Source organism: Odocoileus virginianus, chromosome 20, assembly GCF_023699985.2.
Source record: "Odocoileus virginianus isolate 20LAN1187 ecotype Illinois chromosome 20, Ovbor_1.2, whole genome shotgun sequence".
Lineage (NCBI taxonomy): Eukaryota > Metazoa > Chordata > Mammalia > Artiodactyla > Cervidae > Odocoileus > Odocoileus virginianus.
The window spans coordinates 55,392,602-55,418,813 of record NC_069693.1 but is presented as its reverse complement, the minus strand read 5'-3'; the positions used below and the strand labels follow the sequence as shown (position 1 = coordinate 55,418,813).

Below are 26,212 nucleotides of genomic sequence, written 5' to 3'. Positions count from 1 at the left end.
CTTCACAGCCCTCTAAGTACCAGCATAATGCCATGCATGCTGTGTGGTCCACCAGGTTCCTCTGTCCATGAGATTCTCCAGGCAAGAGTATTGGAGTGGGTAGCCATTCCCTTCTCCAGTAGGTCTTTCCAACTCAAAGATTGAACCTTAGTCTCCTGCATTACAGGCAGATTCTTCACTGTCTGAGCACGAGGGGAGCCCCTATACAGTGAGAAGGGTATGGCACCAAGAACATAAGCAAACTGCAGAAATAGGTCTTCAACTGAGCTGGAAATAAAAGTTTCATATTCAAGCTGAATGTGGTCTCGATTAGGACCCTCAGCACAGTCTCTTTGCATTAAACAGAACCCAACTCTTCCTTTTTCTGGGGAACTATAAGGTAGGTGGGTGTGAATGCTTTCTGAACTTTAAATATAAGCATGCTAAAACATTTGGAAAATTAAGCTAAAAACCATCAACAGTAGTTAATTGTGGAGGGTAAGTCCCAGGGTTTGAGGAAACAACTGATATCTACATTTTATATCATTTTTGTTTATCAAGAATATAGATTAATTTTATAATACATTAAATTAGATCTAGTAAAGAAATTCACCAAAATGTTAACAGCAAGAGTCTTAATTATAGGACTATGAGAGTTTTATACTGGCATTTAACATCTAAATAATATACTGATAGTGAAAATATATTCCTCTACAGTTCTCAAAGAATTTTATTTTGAATTCTCACTGAGATCCAAATGTTATATAAGAGGAAAAAATTAATGTACATTATCTAGACGTCATACAAAAACAACTGTAATATACCAAGCTCAGATTTACACATTCAGAAAAGGTTTACACATCTGCTCACCTGCTCCCACATGCACCAGGAACCACTACGGAGAAGCTTGCTTGAGGACATAGAACCGGTAAGAAAAACACAAATCACTCCCTGATTAAACCCTGTTACTCCTGAAGCTTTTGTCTTGCCAAAGGAGCATTTCTTGGACAGAAGTCTGAAACATGTCCTTCTTCATTTTCCTGGTTAAGTGGAAGAGCCATTCGTGTCTGCTTGAGGCTCAAGCACTGCTAAGCAATACTAAAGCTTTGATACTTCCAAAGCTTTCATGCCTATGTAAAAGGTAGAAAATTAGTTAATAAGGTATTTTGGATTCTCTTCAGTTATAACTGAAAATTTTCTCTGGGCACAGAATTTCAGGATGCTCACACTCTGCTTCCTGATTTTCTATTTCTATCAGTAGATCAAGTCATTTTTCAGTGCAAATTACAGTTATTAAAGATCAAGCATTTTCTTCATTCATTTGGGTATCCAACCTACAGCTAAAGGGCAGTTACCACCTGACAGGCATTCTACTGAAGAACTATGAAGTGTGAAGATATACAAGAAATTGTTCTTACTCTTAACTAAATGTCCAAAGGATGCTCTCCTGTCTGCCATGGCTATGTTCATTGCCTATTCAGCTATAACCTCTGCTCTCTTTAAGTCAAACACACAGAAAAAGAGAGTATGTAGGTTTTTGCAGGGGCTAAGGAGTGGGAAAAATAGAGATGTTGGTTGAAGGATACAAACTTACAGATATAAGATCAATTCTAGAGATGTTGATTACATCTCTAGAGATGATTACAGCATGTTGACTACTATTAACAATAATGGTATACCTGAAACTTGCTAAGACAGTAGACCTTATGTGTTCTACCACACACAAAATAGTAAACTATGTAAGGTGATGGATATGTTCATCAACTTCAGGGCATGGTGGTTTCACATATACAAATTTTCACACTGTATACCTTAATTATTCACAATTTGTATTTTCAATCATACCTCAAAGAGGCTGGAGGGAAAGAGGCTGTAGACATCACAGAAACTTCATCAAAGAACAATTACAGAGGGACTTCCCTGTGGTCCAGTGGCTATGACTCTGCACAGGGGGCCCAGGTTTGATCCATGGTCAGGAAACTAGATCCTACATACCGCAACTAAGAGTTTGCATGCCTAACTAAAGATCCCACATACCACAACAAAGATCGAAGATCCTGTGTGCCACAACTAGACCCAGAGCAGCCAATAAATAAATAAATAATTTTTTAAAAAAGAAGATATACAGATGGCAAATAAGCATGTGATGAAGAGTCTCCATATCACAAGTCATCCGGGAAACGGAAATTAAACAGACCTATTACAACAGCCAAAACATAGAACACTCATAACACCAAATGCTGGTGAGGGTATGGAACAGAAATTCTCAGTCACTGCAGGTGGGGTGCAAAATGGTAAAGCCACTTTAGAAGACAGTTTGACAGTTTCTTATAAAACTAAACATACTTTTATCATATGATCCAGCAATCACACTCCTTGCTATTTACCACCCCCCAAAAAAAAGTTGAAAACATTTGTGCACACAGAAATCTGCACACCAATGTTTATGGCAGCTCTATTCACAACTGTCAGAACTCGGAAAGAACCAAGATGTCCTTCAGTAGGTGAAAGAGTAAATAAATTTTCCATGTCCAGACAATGGAATATTATTCAGCACTAAAAAGATACAGGCTACCAAGCCATGAAAAGACATAAAGGAAACTTAAGTGCATATAACTGAGTGAAATAAGGCAATCTGAAAGTGTTACTTACTGTGTGATTCCAACCATGTGACTGTTGGGGATTTCAGGTGAGGGGAACCATAAAGAAAGCTGAGCACCAAAGAATTGATGCTTTTTGAACCGTAGGGTTGGAGAAAACTCTTCAGAGTCCCTTTGACTGCAAGGAGATCAAACCAGTCAATCCTAAGGGAAATCAGTCCTGAATATTCATTAGAAGGAATGACGCTGAAACTGAAGCTCCAATATTTTGGCCACCTGATGCAAAGAACTGACTCACTGGAAAAGACCCTGATGCTGGAAAAGACTGAAGGTGGGAGGAGAAGGGGACAACAGAGGATGAGATGGTTGGATAGTATCACTGACTCAATGGACATGAGTTTGAGCAAACTCTGGGAGTTGGTGATGGACAGGGAAGGCTAGCATGCTGCAGTCCATGGGGTCCCAAAGAATCAGACACAACTGAGCAACTGAACTGAACTCAGGGGAGGGGGAATGAGAATGGGAAGCACAAAGGATCATTAAGGCAGTGAAACTATTCTGTATGATATGGCAATAGTAAGTACATGTTATTAGGCATTTGTCCAAACTCAGAAAATGTACATCTCCAAGAATGAACCCTAATGTAAACTGCAGAATCTGGGCAATGATGATGTAGATTGATCAATGTAGATTAACCCATTGCAAAAACCTGACTGCTCCATGGAGGATGATGATGGGGGAGAGGGTGGTTGCTGTGTGTGTGTTAGAACAGGTATGTGAACTCAGTACTTTCTGCTCAACTTTTAGTGAGCCAAATACTGCTCTTTAAAAACCTAGTAATTTTTTTTTTAAGTAGAGGCAAAATGTTGTTGACAGTCATCATCTCTGAGCAGTGAAAATGTGTCTGGTTTTTCTTTTTTATACTTATCTGCATTTTCAAAATTAACCACTATTCAGTTTGGTTCAGTTGCTCAGTCGTGTCCAACTCTTTGTGACCCCATGAGTCACAGCATGCCAGGACTCCCTGTCCACCACCAACTCTCAGAGTTTACCCAAACTCATGTCCATCGAGTCAGTGATGCCATCCAGCCATCTCATCCTCTGTCATCTCCTTCTCCTCCTGCCCCCAATCCCTCCCAGCATCAGGGTCTTTTCCAATGAGTCAGCTCTGTATCAGGTGGCCAAAGTATTGGAGTTTCAGCTTCAACATCAGTCCTTCCAATGAATACCCAGGACTGATCTCCTTTAGGATGTACTGGTTGGGTCTCCCTGCAATCCAAGGCACTCTCAAGAGTCTTCTCCAACACCACAGTTCAAAAGTATCAATTTTTCGGTGCTCAACTTTCTTCACAGTCCAACTCTCACATCCATACATGACCACTGGAAAAACCATAGCCTTAACTAGACGGACCTTGTTGGCAAAGTAATATCTCTGCTTTTTAATATGCTATCTAGGTTGGTCATTGGAGAAGGCAATGGCACCCCACTCCAGTACTCTTGCCTGGAAAATTTCATGGATGGAGGAACCTGGTAGGCTGCAGTCCATGGAGTCTACCAGTCAGACACAACTGAGCAACTTCACTTTCACTTTTTACTTTCACGAATTGGAGAAGGAAATGGCAACCCACTCCAGTGTTCTTGCCTGGAGAATCCCAGGGACAGGGGAGCCTACTGGGCTGCCGTCTATGGGGTCACACAGAGTTGGACATGACTGAAGCAACTTAGCAGCAGCAGCAGGTTGATCATAACTTTCCTTCCAAGGAGTAAGCTTCTCTTAATTTCATGGCTGCAATCACCATCTGCAGTGATTTTGGAGCCCAAAAAAATAAAGTCTGACACTGTAAGGTATAGTTCAGGTGAGGCAGAAAAGGAAAGACAACCTCAACAGAAGTAGGTTACCTTTATTCAGGCAAGGAGGGGCGACAGTCGGCCTAACGACCAGGCTGAGCGCCGAGAGGGATAAGGAAGGCTTTATATTTATAGGGAGGTTTGTGGAAACCATAAAGGAAACGTTAATCAGGTGAGATATTTTGAGTATTCTTTTGTTGAGATGACATGAGTAGTTGGGCAGGGGGTGATACGTCATCTGGGCAGGTGTAGGGGGTGGAAGGTTTCTGGACAGGGGGTGATTAAGTCCCAGATAGATGCAACCAGCCCGTAGCATCAGGGTGGAACTAAATTCTGTTTTGTTTTCTCCAAAGTTAGATGATTCAGCAAGGGGCCTTTGAGACTGTTGTTTTCTTTTCTAGGCCCAAAACACTCCTTCATTCCAGACCCTGAAATCATTTAAAAAAAAAAAAAAATGGGGAAAAGGGCACCGTATCTTTCTGTCTACTTCCTGCTGGATAGGGGCGATGGTTTTGGGTCTGGAATGGAGGATTGTCCTAAGGCCCAGTGTCTCCTTTTTCTGAGCTTGGGGTGAGGCTCTTGAGATGAAGAATGGTCTTGACCTGATCTCAAGAGATGGCCTGAATCCGTTCTTGGAGAAACCTTTGAAAGAGATTGGAGAGACAGGGTCCAAATAAGAGGAATAGAATGTTAAGTACCAATGGTCTCAGGAAAGGGAGCAGCCAAGGGAGGATCTGTTGGAATAGGTTTTGGGGAGTGTAAAGGTTTTTTAACTTTTCTGCGGCATTCACTTCTGTCTCTAAGTTCTTTGACTCTGCCCTGGACAATGCCCGTTTCATTAACAAAATAGCAGCAGTCCTCTCCTAGGAAAAGGCAGGTCCCTCCCTTTTCTGTGGTGAGAAGGTCCAGGGCTCGCCTGTTTTGTAGGGCCACAGAAGCTAATGAGTTAATTTGTCTTTGGATTGAAACGAAGGACTCCACTACCTGCTCCATGTCCTCATTAAGTTCTTGGAACAGCTTGTAGTAGAAATGGGCAGAGGTCGAGATGCCTCCAATCTCGGTGCATAGGGCTGCTGCTATGCCAGTCCCGAAGGGGGGCTATGACAGCTCGTCTTTTCCTGTGGGGAAGTTTTCCTTGGGGGTAGACTATTTGTTCTACCTCTTCTTCTGAGAGGAATGTTAGGCCCGGGGTCAGGAAGACCAAGATGCAGGGTCCAGGGGGGGCCTAAGGGGAGGCATGAATATGCATAGGTCCCACAGAGAATGAAGATTCCTGGATTGGTGCAATTATTTGTGCTGTTCAAGAGAACCCAAGTGGAACAAAAGGAGGGAGTGGAGTTTGTAAGACCAGTGTAGTTGGGACTAGAGTGGTCAATACAGGTTAGGTTTGAAGAGGCTGAGAGTAAGGACATTGTCAGAGACTGGCCCAATGAGTTGTGTAGTTTTCTGTTGGGAAGGGGAAGCACAGTTGCCCTGTGACAGCCAGGTTGAGGGTCAGGGACTGGCGCTGTGTGGTGAGGGAGACAGTGACATGCCTATCCAACACTGGGGTGTGTGCTGTGTGTACTGAAAGAATTGGAAGGAAGAGTTGAGAAGGCAGGTAAGGTGTCGGTTGCCAGAGGGAGGGTTTAGGAGAGGCCGTAATTGGGAAAGGAGGTCTAGGCGTTTATAAGGCTCAGGGGTCGCCTGAAACCAGAAAATTATGTTCTTTATGACTTGTTCTTGTTTCTTTTCCTGATTTTGATCTAGTACCCCACCCCCGTCTGAGTACCCCCAGTAGGTAATGCGATAGAAATATATGTCTTTTTCCATGTGGCTTATAGCAGGTCCTCACGAAACTCCCTCTCTTTTGTACTTTAACAGTGAGTAGGGATTTGGATTTCCCGCCCCCGAGGTTCATGGTGCATGTTTTTGGAGCTGTATTATAAGATGAGGAATGTACATAGGAATAAATGTCTGAGCAGGGGCAGGAAGTAGACAGAAGGCTGGGGAGTGCAGCAAGGATAAGGAGCAGAGGAGTCATGGGCTGTTAGGTAGGCAGTGCAGAGGAAATAGCACCCTAGGAGTAGAACCCAGCTAGCAACGTAGGCGATACACACGGAAAGACGAAGGATAGGTGGCCAGTCCTGAGGGGAGACAGTTACTAGGCCTATAGCAAGGATTAAGAATAGGAGTGCAGCTATAGTTAGAGAGACAGGGAGAGGCCAGTCAGGGCGAGGGGCAGAAGGCCCCAAGTTTGTGGTTGTTTGAATCTGAGGAGGAACAGTGCTCATTAAGATGTAGAATGATGTAGAGAATGAGAGTAAATCAATTTCGTCTGGAGTCAGGTTGTAGAGGGTTCTCTGGAGCCACAGTTGAGACACCAGTGTAGTCAGGTCTTTGAAGGACGTTGCTGTTGGGGCACTGATCCAGAGGTCTTGCAGTAGTTGGGCCAGGAACAGTTGTATGTTGAAGAGAGTCCGGGTCATTCAGTGTCCTCTCCGATGGTTGACAGGGGTTGTCGCCGGGTGAATTTTAAGGAGGTGGGTCCTGTGAGAGCAACATGATAGGTGTCATTTAAGGAGGGCAGCGCAGGATTGGAGGTGACCCATTTTAGGCTAGAGAGGTGCACCCAGTAAGTGACCTTCTCGAGTTTAGCTGCAGTTGGGGAAAGGAGGATGATTTTGAATGGTCCCTGACACTTTGGGGTTAGGTCACCCTGGGGACTATCAGACAGACAGACCATGTCCCCAATTTGTAAAGGGGGCAGGGAGGCTTGGGGGTCAGGGGCAGGCAAATTGTGGTTGACGTATTTCCAGAGGGCGTTGGGGAGTTGCGCCAGCAGAGAGGAGTGTAGGAAGTTTGGTATGGGAGGAGGTTCAGCGGGGAGTCCAGGAGGGAGCATGGGCCTTCCACACATCACCTCCAAGGGGCTCAGCCCCAGGGGCTTTCTAGTCAAAGCCCGAATTCTGAGGAGAACAATTGGCGAAAGTTTAGTCCAGCCCAGATGTACCCCGAGGGTGAGTTTGGTAAGGGTTTCTTTGATTATTCTATTCATCCTTTCTACCTTTCCTGAGGACTGGGGGCGGTATGGAATGTGAAATTTCCAGGGCATCTGTAAGAAGTGAACAAGTTGTTGGGTGACCTTGGACATAAATTCCGGGCCATTATCAGACTGTAGGGATGAAGGCAGGCCAAACCTGGGGATAATTTCTGTGAGGAGGATTTGGGCCATGGTGTGGGCTCTTTTGTTTGTAGTGGGAAATGCTTTTACCCATCCCAAAAAGATGTCCACAAGGACTAGACAGTATCTGACTCTTCGGACCCAGGGCATATGAGTAAAGTCTATCTGCCAATCCTGTGCTGGGAAGCTGCCTCGCATTTGATGGGTTGGAAAGGATGTCGGTTTAAGGTTGGAATTGGGGTTAGTATGTTGACATGTTTGACAAGAGTGGGTACGGTTATCTAAATATTGTTGGTCAGCATTGGATATGGGGACATGGTTATGGAGGAACTGTTGGGGTGTCTTGGATGAGGGATGAAAAAGTGAGTGCAGATAAGAGAGGATTTCTCTGGTGGTGGGAGGGTCGAGTGGAGTCAGGGCTAAGATGACAGGGGACTGGAGGGAAAGATGGGACAGGGCTATCTCCTTTGCCTCCTGGTCGGTGGCATTGTTGTAGGCTGATATAAGACTTCCCTTTTGATGTCCCCTACAGTGGAGGACGGCGGCTTGGTTTGGAAAGAGTGCTGCCTCTAGAAGTTTGTGGATCAGGTCGGAATTAATAATGGGGGTTCCCTTTTGGGTTAGAAAACCTTTCTCTCTCCATATTAAGATGTTTGAGTGAAGTATGCTATAGGCATATTTGGAGTCTGTGTGGATGTTAACCCTTAGATTTTTTAGCCAGAGTTAAAGCTCTGGTGAGAACGATCAGTTCTGCCTGTTGGGAGGTAGTGTGACGTGGCAGCAGTGAAGCTTCAATTGTCTGGGTTCTGTGATTGTGACGAAGCTCCCCCTGGATAATGGCATATCCTGCTGCAAAGAGTGGGGATTTTTGAGAGCTGCCATCAACAAACCAGTGTGGGGTGTCTGGGTCTAGGATGGGCTGATCTGTTACATGTTGGAAGGGGTCTGGGGTAAGATCTACTGTCAGGCTGCAGATATGTAAGAGGAAGTCTGTTGTAGAGGACATGGGTAATAAGCTGGCGGGGTTAAGGGGAGAGCAGGGGGAGAATGAGAGCTGAGGGTCGAGGAGAAAGGCATGTAGGACCTGTACCCTGGAAGGGGGAAGGGAGAGGAAAGCCCGATGTGATAGTAAGTCTCGGAAGGTGTGTGGAGAACAGACTGCTAAAGGGGCATGTCTAGAGAGTTTATTTGCTTTGGGTACGAGGGCTGCGATGGCAGCCATGGCCTGTATGCAGGGAGGCCACCCCTTGGTCACCATGTCCAGCTGTTTTGATAGATAGGCTATGGGAGCCCAGGTGTCTCCGGCCCGCTAACATAGAAGCCCCAGGGCTTGTCCGTGGTTGGAATGTGCAAAGAGAAAGAATGGTCTGACTGGAGGAGCCAAGATGGTGGAGGAACAGGATGGGGAGACCACTTTCTCTCCTACAAATTCATCAAAAGAATAATTGAACACACAGCAAACTTCACGAAACAACTTCTGATCGCTAGCTGAGGTCATCAGGCGCCCAGAAAAGCAACCTATTGTCTTCGAAAGGAGGTAGGACAAAATATAAAAGATAAAAAGAGAGACAAAAGAGCTAAGGATGGAGATCTGTCCCGGGAAGGGAGTCTTAACAGAAGAAGTTTCCAAACACCAGAAACCCACGCACTGGCGGGTCTGGGGGAAGTTTTTGAATCTTGGAGGGTAACCTGACTGGGAGAGGAACAATAAATAAAACCCACAGATTACGTGCCTAAAAGCAACTCCTAGCAGAAAAGTACCCCAGACGCCTGCATCCGCCACCAGCAAGTGGGGGAGGAACGGAGAGGAGCGGACGGCATTGCTTAGGGTAAGGACCCGGCCTGAGTGCCCTGAGGACAATTGGAGGGAGCTTTTGTGAGTTACCAACTTAAACTGTGGTATAGCAAAAGAGAGAGAGATAATTAACCGGCCGAACACACTGCCAGACAAAGGGACCGAGCAAGTCCAGAGAAGAGCTCGCAGGCTGCAGACCAGCCCAGCCCCACGGAGGCAGGGGGGAGGGGAAAGGGGCAGGCTCGGCCCCAAGGACCGCATCCCCTACCGCACTGCAAACAGGCCTCCAGTTTCTAAACAAAGACCTCCTGAGATTCTGGATGATCAACATCCGCCGGGAGGGTCGCGGTGAGACACAGGGCGCAGGCACCAGACCGGCGCGGGCGGGGACTGGGGCTGGGGACACGGAGGGCAGAAGGAGCATGCACCGACTGGCGCAGGCGGAAACTGAGACTGGGACGGCGGAGGGGAGAAAGCGCGCCACACCCGGGGAGAGTGCGTCCGTCAAGCTCCTGGCTGCCTGCGCCACACCCGGGGAGAGTGCGTCCGTCAAGCTCCTGGCTGCCTGAGCCTCTTGGATGGGGAAGGCACAAAAAGCAGGCGCAGCTTTTTGTTCCGCGCTTTTGTGGAACACCTGAGGGCTGGAACCGCGTGCCGCGCAGAACACGCTCCATATAGAACAGCTGGGAATCTGAGCAGCGTAGACGGGGAAAGCAGCGCCAGCCCCTCCCCGCAGTGCGACGGAACTAGCAACCTGAATAAGTGACCACCTCCGCCCGCCTGTGTCAGGGCAGAAATTAGGCACGGAAGAGACCGGCAAACAGAAGCCAAATAAACAAAGGGAACCACTTCAAAAGGGACCGGTGCAACAGATTAAAATCCCTGTAGATAACACTGACTACAAGGGGCCTGTAGATATCGAGAAGTGTAAGCTGGAACGAGGAACTATCTGAAACTGAACCAAACCCACACTGACCGCAACAGCTCCAGAGAAATTCCTAGACATATTATTACTTTTTTAAAAAAATTTTTATTTTTTCCTCTTTTATTGTCTTTTAAAATTCCCTATTACTCCCCCATTACTCCTTAACTTTCATTTTTATAGATATTTACGATTTTTTTAATTAGGAAAATTTTTTTTCTTGTTTTTTTTTCTTTTTCTCTTCTATTCTCTATTTTTCTTTTTCTCTTATTTCCTTTTAAAGTCCTCTATTACTCTACTATTCCTGAATTTTCATTTTCATTACACTATAACCTTACAAAAAAAAAAGCCCTATTTTTAAACTGAACTTCATATATATTTCTAAAATTTTTTGTGTGTGTTTTGGTTTTTGTTTTTAATATTGTGTTTTTAAGAGTCTAACCTCTACTCTAGATTTTTAATCTTTGTTTTTCAGTATATGATATAAATTGTGGACATTTAAGAATCCAATACTCAGTTCCCATTTTTATTCAGGAGGGTGTTGATTATTCTCTCCCAATCTTGACTCTCCGTTTTCTACCTCAGAACATTTCTATTTCCTCCTTCCCCCTTCTCTTCCCAATCCAATTCTGTGAATCTTTGTGGGTGTCTGGGCTACGGAGAACACTCTGGGAACAGACAACTGCATATATCTGTCTCTCTCCTCTTGAGTCCCCCTTTTTCTCCTCCAGCTCATCTCTATCTCCCTCCTCCCTCTCCTCTTCTTCATGTAACTCTGTCAACCTCTCTGGGTGCCCCTCACGGGGGAAGAATCTTTTCACCATTAACCTAGAAGTTTTATTATCAGTGCTGTATAGTTGGAGAAGTCTTGAGACTACTGGAAAAATAAAACTGAAATCCAGAGACAGAAGACTTAAGCCCAAAACCTAAGAACACCAGAAAACTCCTGACTACATGGAACTTTAAGTAATAAGAGACCGTCCAAAAGCCTCCATACCTACACTGAAACCAACCACCACCCAAGAGCCAATAAGTTTTAGAGCAAGATATACCATGCGAATTCTCCTGCAACACAGGAACATAGCCCTGAATCAACATACAGGCTGCCCAAAGTCACACCTAACACATAGACCCATCTCAAAACTCATTACTGGGCACTCCATTGCACTCCAGAGAGAAGAAATCTAGTTCCATGGACCAGAACACCAACGCAAGCTTCCCTAACCAGGAAACCTTGACAAGCCAATCATCCAACCCCCCCACTGGGTAAAACCTCCACAATAAAAAGGAACCACAGACCTCCAGAATACAGAAAGCCCACTCCAGACACAGCAATCTAAATAAGATGAAAAGGTAGAGAAATACCCAACAGGTAAAGTAACATGAAAAATGCCCACCAAGTCAAACAAAAGAGGAGGAGACAGGGAATCTACCTGAAAGAGAATTTAGAATAATGATAATAAAAATGATCCAAAATCTTGAAAACAAAATGCAGTTACAGATAAATAGCCTGGAGACATAGATTGAGAAGATGCAAGAAATGTTTAATAAAGACCTAGAAGAAATAAAAGAGTCAATTAAAAATGAATAATGCAATAAATGAGATAAAAAACACTCTGCAGGGAACCAAGAGTAGAATAACGGAGACAGAAGATAGGATAAGTGAGGTAGAAGATAAAATGGTGGAAATAAATGAAGCAGAGAGGAAAAAAGAAAAAAGAATCAAAAGAAATGAGGACAACCTCAGGGACCTCTGGGACAATGTGAAACTCCCCAACATTCGAATCATAGGAGTCCCAGAAGAAGAAGACAAAAAGAAAGGCCATGAGAAAATACTCGAGGAGATAATAGCTGAAAACTTCCCCAAAATGGGGAAGGAAATAGCCACCCAAGTCCAAGAAACCCAGAGAGTCCCAAACAGGATAAACCCAAGGCGAAACACCCCAAGACACATATTAATCAAATTAACAAAGATCAAACACAAAGAACAAATATTAAAAGCAGCAAGGGAGAAACAACAAATAACACACAAAGGGATTCCCATAAGGATAACAGCTGATCTAGCAATAGAAACCCTCCAGGCCAGAAGGGAATGGCAGGACATACTTAAAGTAGTGAAAGAGAATAACCTACAACCTAGATTACTGTACCTAGCAAGGATCTCTTTCAGATATGAAGGAGAATTCAAAAGCTTTACAGACAAGTAAAAGCTGAGAGAATTCAGCACCACCAAACCAGCTCTTCAACAAATGCTAGAGAATCTTGTCTAGACAGGAAATGCAGAAAGGTTTGTATAAACGTGAACCCAAAACAACAAAGTAAATGGCAACGGGACCACACCTATCAATAATTACCTTAAATGTAAATGGGTTGAATGCCCCAACCAAAAGACAAAGATTGGCTGAATGGATAAAAAAACAAGACTCCTATATATGCTGTCTACAAGAGACTGACCTCAAAACAAGAGACACATACAGACTAAAAGAGAAGGGCTGGAAAAATATTTCACGCAAATGGAGACCAAAGAAAGCAGGAGTCACAATACTCATCAGATAAAATAGACTTTCAAATAAAGGATGTGAAAAAGAGACAAAGAAGGACACTACATAATAATCAAAGGATCAATCCAAGAAGAAGATATAACAATTATAAATATACATGCACCCAACATAGGAGCACTGCAATATGTACGGCAAATGCTAATGAGTGTGAAAGACGAAATTAAGAGTAACACAATAATACTGGGAGACTTTAATACCCCACTCACAACTATGGATAGATCAACTGAACAGAAAATTAACAAGGAAACACAAACCTTAAATGACACAATGGACCAGCTAGACCTAATTGATATCTATAGGACATTTCACCCCAAAACAATCAACTTCGCCTTTTTCTCAAGTGCACATGGAACCTTCTCCAGAATAGATCACATCCTGGGCCATAAATCTGGTCCTGGAAAATTCAAAAAAACTGAAATCATTCCAGTTATCTTTTCTGACCACAGTGCAGTAAGATTAGATCTCAATTATAGGGAAAAAATTGTTAAAAATTCAAACATATGGAGGCTAAACAACACGCTTCTGTATAACCAACAAATCATAGAAGAAATCAAAATATGCATAGAAATGAATGAAAATGAAAACACAACAACTCAAAACCTATGGGACACTGTAAAAGCAGTGCTAAGGGGAAGGTTCATAGCATTACAGGCCTACCTCAAGAAACAAGAAAAAAGTCAAATAAATAACCTAACTCTACACCTAAAGCACTTAGAGAAGGAAGAAATGAAGGACTCCAGGGTTAGTAGAAGAAATCTTAAAAATTAGGGCAGAAATAAATGCAAAAGAAACTAAAGAGACCATAGCAAAAATCAACAAAGCTAAAAGTTGGTTTTTTGAAAAAATAAACAAAATTGACAAACCATTAGCAAGACTCATTAAGAAACAAAGGGAGAAGAACCAAATTAACAAAATTAGAAATGAAAATGGAGAGATCACAACAGACAACACTGAAATACAAAGGATCATAAGAGACTACTACCAGCAGCTCTATGCCAATAAAATGGACAACTTGGAAGAAATGGACAAATTCTGAGAAAAGTATAACTTTCCAAAACTGAACCAGGAAGAAATAGAAGATCTTAACAGAGCCATCACAAACAAGGAAATCGAAACTGTAATCAGAAATCTTCCAGCAAACAAAAGCCCAGGACCAGATGGCTTCACAGCTGAATTCTACCAAAAATTTAGAGAAGAGCTAATACCTATCTTACTCAAACTCTTCCAGAAAATTGCAGAAGAAGATAAACTTTCAAACTCATTCTATGAGGCCATCATCACCCTAATTCCAAAACCAGACAAAGATGCCACAAAAAAGAAAACGACAGGCCAATATCACTGATGAACATAGATGCAAAAATCCTTAACAAAATTCTAGCAAACAGAATCCAACAACATATTAAAAAAATCATACACCATGACCAAGTGGGCTTTATCCCAGGATAAAGCAAGGATTCTTTAATATCCGCAAATCAATCAATGTAATACACCACACTAACAAATTGAAAGATAAAAACCATATGATTATCTCAATAGATGTAGAGAAAGCCTTTGACAAAATTCAACACTCATTTATGATTAAAACTCTCCAGAAAGCAGGAATAGAAGGAACATACCTCAACATAATAAAAGCTATATATGACAAACCCACAGCAGGCATTACCCTCAATGGAGAAAAATTGAAAGCTTTTCCCCTGAAATCAGGAACAATACAAGGGCGCCCACTCTCACCACTACTATTCAACATAGTTTTGGAAGTTTTGGCCACAGCAATCAGAGCAGAAAAAGAAGTAAAAGGAATCCAGATAGGAAAAGAAGAAGTGAAACTCTCGCTGTTTGCAGATGACATGATCTCTACATAGAAAACCCTAGAGACTCTACCAGAAAATTACTAGAGCTAATCAATGAATATAGTAAAGTTGCAGGATATAAAATTAACACACAGAAATCCCTTGCATTCCTATACACTAACAATGAGAAAACAGAAAGAGAAATTAAGGAAACAATATCATTCACCATTGCAACAAAAAGAATAAAATACTTAGGAGTATATCTACCTAAAGAAACAAAAGACCTATACATAGAAAACTATAAAACACTGATGAAAGAAATCAAAGAGGACACAAACAGGAGAAACATACCATGTTCATGGATTGGAAGAATCAGTATTGTCAAAATGGCTATTCTACCCAAAGCAATCTATAGATTCAACGCAATCCCTATCAAGCTACCAGTGGTATTTTTCACAGAACTAGAACAAATAATTTCACAATTTGTATGGAAATACAAAAAACCTCAAATAGCCAAAGCAATCTTGAGAAAGAAGAATGGAACTGGAGGAATCAACCTGCCTGACTTCAGACTCTACTACAAAGCCACAGTCATCAAGACAGTATGGTACTGGCACAAAGGCAGAACTATAGATCAATGGAACAGAATAGAAAGCCCAGAGATAAATCCACGAACCTATGGACACCTTATCTTCAACAAAGGAGGCAAGGATATACAATGGAAAAAAGACAACCTCTTTAACAAGTGGTGCTGGGAAAACTGGTCAACCACTTGTAAAAGAATGAAACTAGAACACTTTCTAACACCATACACAAAAATAAACTCAAAATGGATTAAAGATCTAAATGTAAGACCAGAAACCATAAAACTCCTAGAGGAGAACATAGGCCAAACACTCTCTGACATAAATCACAGCAGGATCCTCTATGACCCACCTCCCAGAATATTGGAAATAAAAGCAAAAATAAACAAATGGGACCTAATGAAACTTAAAAGCTTTTGCACAACAAAGGAAACTATAAGTAAGGTGAAAAGACAGCCCTCAGATTGGGAGAAAATAATAGTAAACGAAGCAACGGACAAAGGACTAATCTCAAAAATATACAAGCAACTCCTGAAGCTCAATTCCAGAAAAAATAAATGACCCAATCAAAAAATGGGCCAAAGAACTAAACAGACATTTCTCCAAAGAAGATATACAGACGGCTAACAAACACATGAAAAGATGCTCAACATCACTCATTATCAGAGAAATGAAAATCAAAACCACAATTAGGTACCATTGTACCTCATTGGATGGCTGCTATCCAAATGTCTACAAGCAATAAATGCTGGAGAGGGTGTGGAGAAAAGGGAACCCTCTTACACTGTTGGTGGGAATTCAAACTAGTACAGCAACTATGGAGAACAGTGTGGAGATTCCTTAAAAAACTGGAAATAGAACTGCCATATGACCCAGCAATACCACTTCTGGGCATACACACTGAGGAAACCAGATCTGAAAGAGACACATGCACCCCAATGTTCATCGCAGCACTGTTTATCATAGCCAGGACATGGAAGCAACCTAGATGCCCATCAGCAGACGAATGGATAAGGAAGCTGTGGTACATATACACCATGGAATATTACTCAGCCATTAAAAAGAATTCAACTGAATCAGTTCTAATGAGATGGATGAAACTGGAGCCCATTATACAGAGTGAAGTAAGCCAGAAAGATAAACACCATTACAGCATACTAACACATATATATGGAACTTAGAAAGATAGTAATGATAACCCTATATGCAAAACAGAAAGAGAGACAGAGATGTACAGAACAGACTTTTGGACTCTGTGGGAGAATGCGAGGGTGGGATGTTTCGAGAGAATAGCATGTATATTATCAGGGGTGAAACAGATCACCAACCCAGGTGGGATGCATGAGACAAGTGCTCGGGCCTGGTGCACTGGGAAGACCCAGAGGAATCGGGTGGAGAGGGAGGTGGGAGGGGGTATCGGGATGGGGAATACATGTAACTCCATGGCTGATTCATGTCAATGTATGACAAAACCCGCTGCAATGTTGTGAAGTAATTAGTCTCCAACTAAAAATAAATGAAAAATAAATTTAAAAAAAAAAGAATGGTCTGGTGTGATCTGGCAGATTGAGAGTTGGCACTCGGAAGAGGCTCTGGGTGAGCTGGTGAAGAGGATTGGCCAGCAAGGAGGGATTAAAGAGGGGCTCATTCTTTAGTTGCCTCATAGAGCCATTTTGTAATGAGGGAGAAGTTGGGGATCCAGATACAGAAAAAATTTAGGAGACTGAGGATAGACAGGAGTCCCCTTTTTGTTTTTGGAACTGGAGAGTTAATTAAGGCCTGGATTCTATCTGGGGGAATAGTTCTTTGTTGATGGGATATGGAAAGCTCCAGGTAGGTGACATTTGTCTGGGCAATTTGGGCCATAGATTGGATACCCGATAACCCCAGGATCCCAGGGCCCCAAGGAGTTTGGCAGTATATTGTAGGCAGAGTTTTCGGATTGGGCTACAGAGGAGGAGGTCATCTACGTATTGGAGGAGATGACTCAGGGCTAGGTCGAGTGTCTGTAGGTCCTTTTGTAAAGCCTGTCCAAAAAAGTGGGGACTGTCCCTGAACCCCTGGGGGAGAACTGTCCATGTTAGCTGTTGGGAAACCTGAGTCTTGGGGTCTTGCCAGGTGAAGGCGAAAAGGGGTTGGGAGAGGGGATGGACAGGGATAGTGAAAAAAGCGTCTTTGAGATCTAATATTGTGAAGTGGGTTGCAGTCGGGGGTATGGTAGACAGAAGGGTGTAAGGGTTAGAGACTACTGGGAATGTCGGCATAATAGCCTCATTGACTTTTCTCAGGTCCTGGACCAGTCTCCAAGAATTTGGTCCCTTCCTTACTGCCAGAATAGGGGTGTTGTGTGGTGAATGGGTAGGAATTAGGATAGAGGCTTGAAGAAGACAGTCTATGATAGGCTTAAGTCCCTTGTGGGCCTCCGGGATGAGGGAGTACTGTTGTTGAGTGATTATAGTCAAGGGGTCTTTTAGGGTAATGTGAACTGGGGGATGATGTTTGGCTATGGATGGGTGATCAGTGTCCCAGACTTGGGGGTCTAAGGCGGGTAGATCCAAGGGAAGGTCAGGGGTGAGGGATAGGGACTGTCCAGGTGCCATCTGCATGCAGAATATAGAGACTGTATCGAGGGGTATTAAAGACCCCCAATTTGGATAACAAATCTCTCCCTAGGAGTGCCATCGGGCACTGAGGCATTATGAGGAATGAGTGTATAAGGGTCGATTTTCCAAATTGACAGAGTAATGGAGGACTGATTTTTGGCCTTAGGGGAACTCCAGAGACCCCCTTGATTATGAGTTCTGAGTCTTGAGTTGGGCCACAATAGGAAGTTAAGAGAGAGAAAGTGGCTCCAGTGTCTACTATAAAAGAGGTCTTTTTTCCGGCCACTACTCCGTCTACCCTAAGTTCCGAGCTCGTGTTCAGGACACGGGCCGCGGGGGCTAGAACCCGAGCCCCATCATTGCAACAACCTTTGTAGAGTTGGGCTGGGGTTCTGGGGAGAAGTGGGGATCTCCTCAGATGCGCCAGGGCGTCCCTGTGGACATTCCACTCTCCAGGTCTGGGAGGTGGGGACCTCCCCAGGATGCCAGGGCATCCCCGGGGACAGTCCATCTTCCAGTGTCCCCACTGGCCACAGCTTGGGCATGCTTTTGTGGGGGGGCCATGGGTTTGGGCATGCCTTTGCCCAGTGTCCTGACTGGTTGCATCGGAAGCAGGGTACCGGGGGAGTCTTAAGCCCCATTCTGGGATGACTTGGGCCAGGCTGATCTCTTCCCTTAATTGCTGCTTCCAAAAAGGCATATTTAGCTTTTCTCTCACATTTTTTTCTCTCTTAGCCTCCCCCTCTCTATTATTGAACACCTTGAAGGCTACTTCTAGAAGGTCTCTTTGGGGGGGTCTCAGGGCCCTTTTCTAGTTGTTGAAGCTTGCACCTGATGTCAGGGGCAGATTGGCTGATGACCTGAACGTGAAGATAGAATAACCCAGCAGGGGTAGTGATATCTAGGTTGGTATACTTCTGGACTGCCTCTGTGAGGTGTGCCAAGAATAAGGCTGGATTGTTGTCTGCCCCTTGGGTGATTTCCCTGACTTTATCATAATTGACATGGATATGAGTATTTTTCTGCATTCCTTCTAGAATGCAGGTGATCATATGATTGAGTCTCCTGATACCTGGGTCACTGGGCTGGTAAGTCCAGTGGGGATCTAACTAAGGCACCACCTCATCAGCAACTGGGCTGTCCCAGTCTTGGTTATGTAAATGATTAGCATGGGCTTTTGCCGCTTGCCAGATATGGTCTTTTTCATCTGGGGTGAGAGTGGCATTTAGGATATAATATACATCACTCCATGTGAGGTTATAGGCCTGGGAGAGTCTCAGGAATTCTTTTCTGCATCTGGTAGGATTTTCAGAAAATGATCCTAACTTTTCTTCTTTCTGGCTCATATCTGACAATGAAAATGGCATATGGACTCGGGTGAGGCCCTCTGGTCCTGCCACCTCTCTCAGGGGAAACATGTGCTGGGTACATGACCTGACCTTGTGGCAGGTGGAGAAGGAAGGGGGGAGGGGGAGTCGGGGAGATGGGGTAAGCGGGGCTGAGGGGCAGTCAGGAGAGGTTTCGGGGCCAGTAGGTGAGTTGGGTGAAGGGGAAGGAGAGGGGCGGCAGGGTGGCGCGTAGGGAGGGGGCTCTCCGTGGGGTCGACCTCCGGGGGTGCAGAAGGTTGCAGTCTGCTGTTAATTGAGGAAGAAGAGCCCTTTTGCTTGGAAGGCAAGGTGCATAGAAGGACCTCATGGGTGGAGCAGGCCTGGCATAGGGAGGGCCTGCTCCAAAGGGCCTAAAAGGCTTGGGCATATGGGATCTCCGACAGCTTGCCATTCCATTTAAGGAAGTCAGTGAGATTTTGGAGAATGTTAAAGTCAAATGTGCCGACTTCAGGCCAGCAGTCTTGATTGTCTAATTGGTATTGAGGCCAAATCTGTGTACAGAGTTGTTTTAAGCGGTTAGCTTTGAGTTCAGTGAGTGAGAGTGGTTTGAGATTTTTGAGAACAGAGATCAGAGGGGAATCTTTTGGGACAGATTGGCCAGACCCCATAATTGAAAGGCAAGCAGAGGCTCCTATTGGGAACTCGAGTTGTCACCCCTAGTCGCAATAGGAGTTAAGAAAAGAGAGCTCTGTGTCGAGGTGGAGCGTCCCCCACCATCGCCTACAGAGTGGCCCTGGGCCGGGGGTCCATGGGACCCGGAGAGGACTGAGCTCTAGGGCGCCTGTAGAACTCCGTCCGGATCAGATCTTACCTTAATCTAGGGGCCGGCTTGAGTGGAGTGTTGCATGTAGCGTGGTCGAATGGCAAGAGGTCTCTATTCTGGAGGTCATCAGAGAGAGAGAGAGAAAAGAGGGTAAAACCGAGGCCTGGGGGTACGCAAAGCGTCAATAAAGCCTTAGCACAAGGCTTGCACCGCTCATGAAGGCACTAGGCATCCCTGAGGGGAACTTAAGAGCCCTGGCAGAAAAGTGAGCTCAGAGGATGTTCGCACTCCCAGACTCTGGGGAAAAGGGAGAACAATGAGAGGGAGGGAGAGTGAGAGAGAGAGAGAGAGAGACACGAGTGCCTTGCCCCCTCCCGAGTTTCAGCACCAAGAATGTAAGGTATAGTTCAGGCGAGGCAGAAAAGGAAAGAAGACCTCAACAGAAGTAGGTTACCTTTATTCAGGCGGGGGGGGGCGATAGTCAGCCTAACGACCAGGCTGAGCGCCGAGAGGGATCAGGGAGGCTTCATATTTATAGGGAGGTTTGTGGAAGTGATAAGGGAAATGTTAATCAGGTGGGATATTTTGAGTATTTTTTTGTTGAGATGACATTTGTAGTTGGGAAGGGGATGATAAGTCTTCTGGGCAGGTGTAGGGGGTGGAAGGTTTCCGGACAGGGGGTGATAAGTCCCAGATAGATGCAACCGGCCTCAAGCATCAGGGTGGAACTCAAGTTCTGTTTTTTCTCTGAAGTTAGACGATTCAGCAAGGGGCCTTTGAGACTGTTGTTTTCTTTTCTAGGCCCAAAAGACTCCTTCAGACACTGTTTCCACTGTTTCCCCATCTGTTTCCCAGGAAGTGATGGGACCAGATGCCATGATCTTAGTTTTCTGAATGTTGAGCTTTAAGCCAACTTTTTCACTCTCCTCTTTCACTTTCATCAAGAGGCTTTTTAGTTCCTCTTCACTTTCTGCCATAAGAGTGGTGTGATCTGCATATGTGAGGTTAAACCACTATTAGAATTTATTAGATGTAGTAATTTCAAAAAATTGTGTATTTACTGATATCTGAGGACTTTTACCCCTTCTCTTAATTCCTACTGTGCTACTCTAAGTTAAATCTTCCATAAACTCATGACTTAACTACTTACTGCAAGAGCACCCAAACAAGGTTCCCCACAGTCAATCAACGCTCCAATTCATCCTACATACGTAACACATACTGTTCTTCCTTACACACCATTTCATGATGCTACTGCATTATCTTCTTCAAAACCTCTGCTGTGCCCACTGCCGCCTTCTTAAACCCCTCTCGTCTCTTTAGGGCTGCCTCACTCTCCCTCCTCACATACACATCCCTGCACTCATCTTCAAATGCTCCAATCCACAGTGATTGTTTATATTGTCACTTTAGATTAAAAAAAAAAAAAAAGCAAAGACCAAGACTTTAGGAAATGACTGTAAACTTACATGCACTGTATTTTGGTTTTATGGTGTGTGTGTTCACAGTGCTATCTTCTCAACCAGATTTTAAACCCTGTCATCTCAGGGACCATGTGTTACACTTGCCTTATATTATCAGCTCCACTTTGATGGGTGAAATGAAATGAAAAATGGAACTTGCTTTAAAATATTCTAGCAAAACCACATATGGAGACAGATCAAAAAAGGATGGACACAATATTGATCTTTGCTGAATGTGGATGTTGATTACATGTGGATTTTTAAAAATAAAATTTCCCTAGTTTGTGTGATTTAAAATTTTTTCCTAATACTAAGTTCTGAAGAAGGAACTATGAAGCATTTAGAAGAAATATTATATGCCATTTCTGAAACTTTAAATTATTAGAAAGATATGATTTCAACATCGCTCTAAGTTATGTCCTTAAACTCCTTTCCAAACTTCAATCAAACCCATTCCTTTTGTACATATATGCTTTAATTTTTAATAGAAACCATTTAGTTATATAGAGGTTCCTACTGAAGCAATTCATAAAATGTTTTTCATTTATATGAAGTATGCAAAGGTTAAATAATCTAAAAATTAACTTGGAAAATAAACTGCCTGACAGTGGCATTATTTTTCACACTTAAAAGAAAAAATGAACTCCCTCTCTTTATTTCACATCATTTACATATACTGACCTTAATCTGGGTCACATAACGGTAATATTATTGCAGTTAGCATGATTAATTCACTTATTTGTTTATTTAGTTTGTAAATCATTTTAATTAAACAGAAATGTCAAGGGACTTGAGCCCTGGCATTTAGAGCTTTAAAAAAAAAATGAAAAGAGGTGAAAATATCATTTTAATCATGGCAAAAATATGGGAGTTTTGGAAAGCATTTTTTCACATTGAAATCACAAACAATTAAAAAAAAACTGACCCTTTCCCCCAAGAAGCCCTCATTAATTGTGATAAATGCAAGTTTATAAAAGTGCCAGAGTCCCTACTGAGAAACTAGAAAAATTTGGGCTCACAGAGTCTCAGTAGAGGTCCCCTTCAACAGACATTTCTTCATCTACCAACAGCAGAAGCAGAAAAGAACATGCAGTCACTCACACGTGCCTTCAGACAGGCAAGATGCCTACCACCCAAGTGATCCCCATAATCTGTCAGGCTTTTCAAACACCTGATAATGTGATCTCCAGCCCAAAAACTCTGTACAAGGGCTTATCTCCCCAAACCTCATTTCTTCAGTTCCTAAACTGAGATAATGACAGTATGGACCTCATCGAGTTGGGCTTATTAAGTAAGATAATGCATGTGAAATGGTCACAGTGCCTGGCATTAAAAAAAACAAAAACAAAAAAAAACACTCAAAATTGAATATAAAAAATAGAACTTCAGTAGCTATAAAATTAATTTTTTCTTCTATTCATTGTCATCACTTGAGGTTCTGGGGCTAGCTCAAGAAAGACATGCTTATGTAGGTGGAATTCTTGACCCCCCAAACCCCTGAATCCCTTCCTCTTGCCTGGGCCTCCCCACTTCAACCTACCAAGAAGAGGATGTGGTAAAAGACAATTTCAGGAATCAGCTGTGGTGCCCAATTTAAGAAAAAAAAGTAAAGTGACAAATACAGAATTATATGCAAATATGTGTACTCATTTAGAATGACAAGAGAAATTATAAAAACTGTCTATAAAAATCTGGAAAATACCACCAAATGCCACAAAATCCAAATACATGACATTTTCATTAATTAGGTGACTGAGACACATCCAGAAAATATGTTTCTGCTTTTTTTTGTAACCTGCATACTCTTTGATTTCTCACATGGCAAAAATTTTGTCATTTCATGTTCTCTATAAAGAATAGGATGCTAATTTAGTACTTCCTTTAGTATGTTTGATCGAATTTTTATTTTTGATGGTTGGTGTTCATAAAACATGCAACTTCACATACAGATGTACCTTTTGTTGGCAGCAGCACTACTAGAGGAGAGCTGCCTCACAAACATAGAAATTCTGATAAATTCTATTTCACACTGTTAACCAAATGAATGTGGAGAGCATTTATAATTTTATATGCTGCATATATTCTTGCAAAAAAAATGAGAGATTAGAGAAACATGCCTGCGGTTCTGCAGCTGGCAGACTGCTGAGCGGGGACTCCACTCCTGGCAGCCGGCATTGGTTTCTGTTCACGTGTCTATGCCACCACCTTCACCAATGCCACACTATGCCTTCCAACCTAATCCCTGAGCCCCTGACACCTCCATCATCCATGAAGAGGAGGAGGGAGAGAGAGGGAGGAAGGCAAACTAGCAGCTGCAGAGCTTCTGCTGCATTTGGCACCTTCCTCATCTGCTTCACTCCCGAAAGGAAGTTCTGAAAGGTCAGTGTTACTTTCCCCAATTTACAAAGGAGGAAACTGATAACTGAGAAGTTCAAGGTTACAGTGCTGAAACAGAGGCAACTGTGTGGCTCCAAATTTCATGTTCTTTACACTGTACATGGGCTTCCCTTGTGGCTCAGCTGGTGAAGAACATGCCTATGGTGTGGGTTCGATCCCTGCCACTGGGAAGATCCCCTGGAGAAGGGAACAGCTGCCCACTCCAGTATTCTGACCTGGAGAATTTCATGGACTATACAGTCCATGGGGTCGCAAAGAGCCAGACACAACTGAGTGACTTTCACTCACACTGTACATATTTGATTCCTTAAAAATGGTAAGAGTGAAAAGGTAGAGTGTCTGGGATAAACATTTAACTTGAACATCTAACTTTTTGATTTTTTTACACCAACACTCCTGTTGGTTTCTGCCCTTTCCAAGGTTGTAAATGGATCAAGGAAGGAACTTGGCATCTGCCGCACCACACACATCTTGAACACGGTGAACCTCATGCAGACCTGCAGGGGCTCCTGGACACACCCAAGCCGGTGAGGAAGGGAAAGAAAGCACTGGAAATACACAGCTGCATATTTTGGTATTTACAGCATACACATATTTCTCCTTAACCCCTGCAATGCTGAGTGCCATACCCAAAAAGTACTTCAAATCCCTCAAAATCATGGGGCCACTTACTAGCCCACGATTCCATGCACTTGCCCACAGTACGTGTATCCTCCACTTTTTGAAAGTTTGTCCTATGCCACTTCACTTTTAGGAAAGACCTACATTAGCACCTGCTTCCGCCAATGAAAAGAAATCAGAAGAGGATTTCCACTTTTGCGAAAAAAGGCAAAAAGCCTTCAACTTCGGTTCTGCAAGTGAGTTGAGCCCATATATCAGGGATTCCCTGATAGTTCAGTTGGTAAAGAATCTGCCTGTAATGCAGGAGACCCCGGTTCAATTCCTAGGTCAGAAAGATCTGCTGGAGAAGGAATAAGCTACCTGCTCCAGCACTCCTGGGTTTCCCTGGTGGCTCATCTCGTTAAGAATCTGACCGCAATGCAGAAGACCTGGGTTTGATCCCTGGATTGGGAAGATCCTCTGGAGAACGGAAAGGCTACCCAGGGAAAAGCTACCCATTCCAGGATTCTGGCCTGGACTTTATAGTCCATGAGGTCGTAGAGTCGGACTACACTGAGCGACTTTCACTTTCACTTTTGAGCCCATATAGCAGCGTGCAGCCCCAGCGTTGAGAGTGGCGCCACCAACCATCTTCCCCGGGAACTACACACATCTCAGCTCGGAGGCTCCATAGTTTTGAACTGCGTCAGTATCTGTGATTTCTATTTATCTTGTGCAACCGTTAGCAAGACGCGTCCTAAGGTGGTTGTTTCTTCACCTTACACCAATTAGGCTTTGGTGAAAGATTTCCTAGGAACACTCTTTCGCATAGCCAGGGAACCTGCACTAATAAAATCAAGCATCTCCTTGTGATTATTGTTTTGGGGGGGATTTTGGTATTTGGTGCAATATATTAGACTTGGGTGAAAACAGCCTTCTTGTTTTATATTTTTAATTTTTTGTGATAAAATCTATATAATACAAAATTTTCCATTGTAGTAATTTTGAAGTATACACTTCAATGGCATTAAGTACTTTAACGCTGTTGCACAAACTTCATCAGTATCCATCTCCAGAACCAGTCCGTCTTTCCAAACTGAAGCTCTAATCAGTAAACAATAACTCCTCATCCCCATTCCCTCAGCCCCAGGCAGCCACCACTCTACTCTTCATGTGCTTGACTACTGTATATAGAATCATAAATTTGTCCTTTTGATCTTAGTTCTCAGAGCATGGTTTCAAGGTTCATCTCTATTACAGCATGCATCAAAACAGAATAACATTCCAGTCTATGTGGGTGCCATGTTTCGTTTACCCATTCATCTTGCAATGGACTTTTTTTAAAGCTGCTGTGAATGTGGGTGCACAGATACCTGTTCTGTAATTTTTAAGATGAGGAAGTCAGCACTGTAATCACTGTTAGTTTGAAAATCGACACAGGTGACCCCAAGGGCTACATCCCTAGCAGCTGGGCCTCAGGAAGAGTGGGGAGGGGTTACCTCTGAGGTCCTGCCACAGTCACTGCTTGCCAGAGGTAGGATCTCAGGTAAGAGACTTTGACCAGCATTGCTCAGGTTATCCTACCACTCTGGTCCTGATCCAGGCTGAGGGAGGAGAGTTGTAGTGTTTCTTACAAGATCACATCTTATGTCACGTGCATTCATCCGTGGGTCCCAGTGGGTTACCGTCTAACGCAGGGAGAGTCAGACTCAGCTTCATTGTATCCAAGGGGGCATAAGCTATAAGTGAAAGTTGC

The 26,212-nt window shown here is 43.5% G+C and overlaps 1 long non-coding RNA gene across 1 annotated transcript in view; it reads right to left on the bottom strand.

Annotated features, from left to right (window-relative positions):
- Positions 1 to 6,737: 6,737 nt before the first annotated feature.
- Positions 6,738 to 26,212, bottom strand: part of LOC139029777 (uncharacterized) — a 36,355-nt gene continuing 16,880 nt past the window's right edge. Inside the window, exons 2-3 of the long non-coding RNA XR_011481966.1 lie at positions 20,045 to 20,112; positions 6,738 to 6,956 (exon numbers count right to left, since the gene is read on the bottom strand). This is a non-coding gene — a long non-coding RNA (uncharacterized lncRNA). The remainder of the gene's footprint in view (positions 6,957 to 20,044; positions 20,113 to 26,212) is intronic.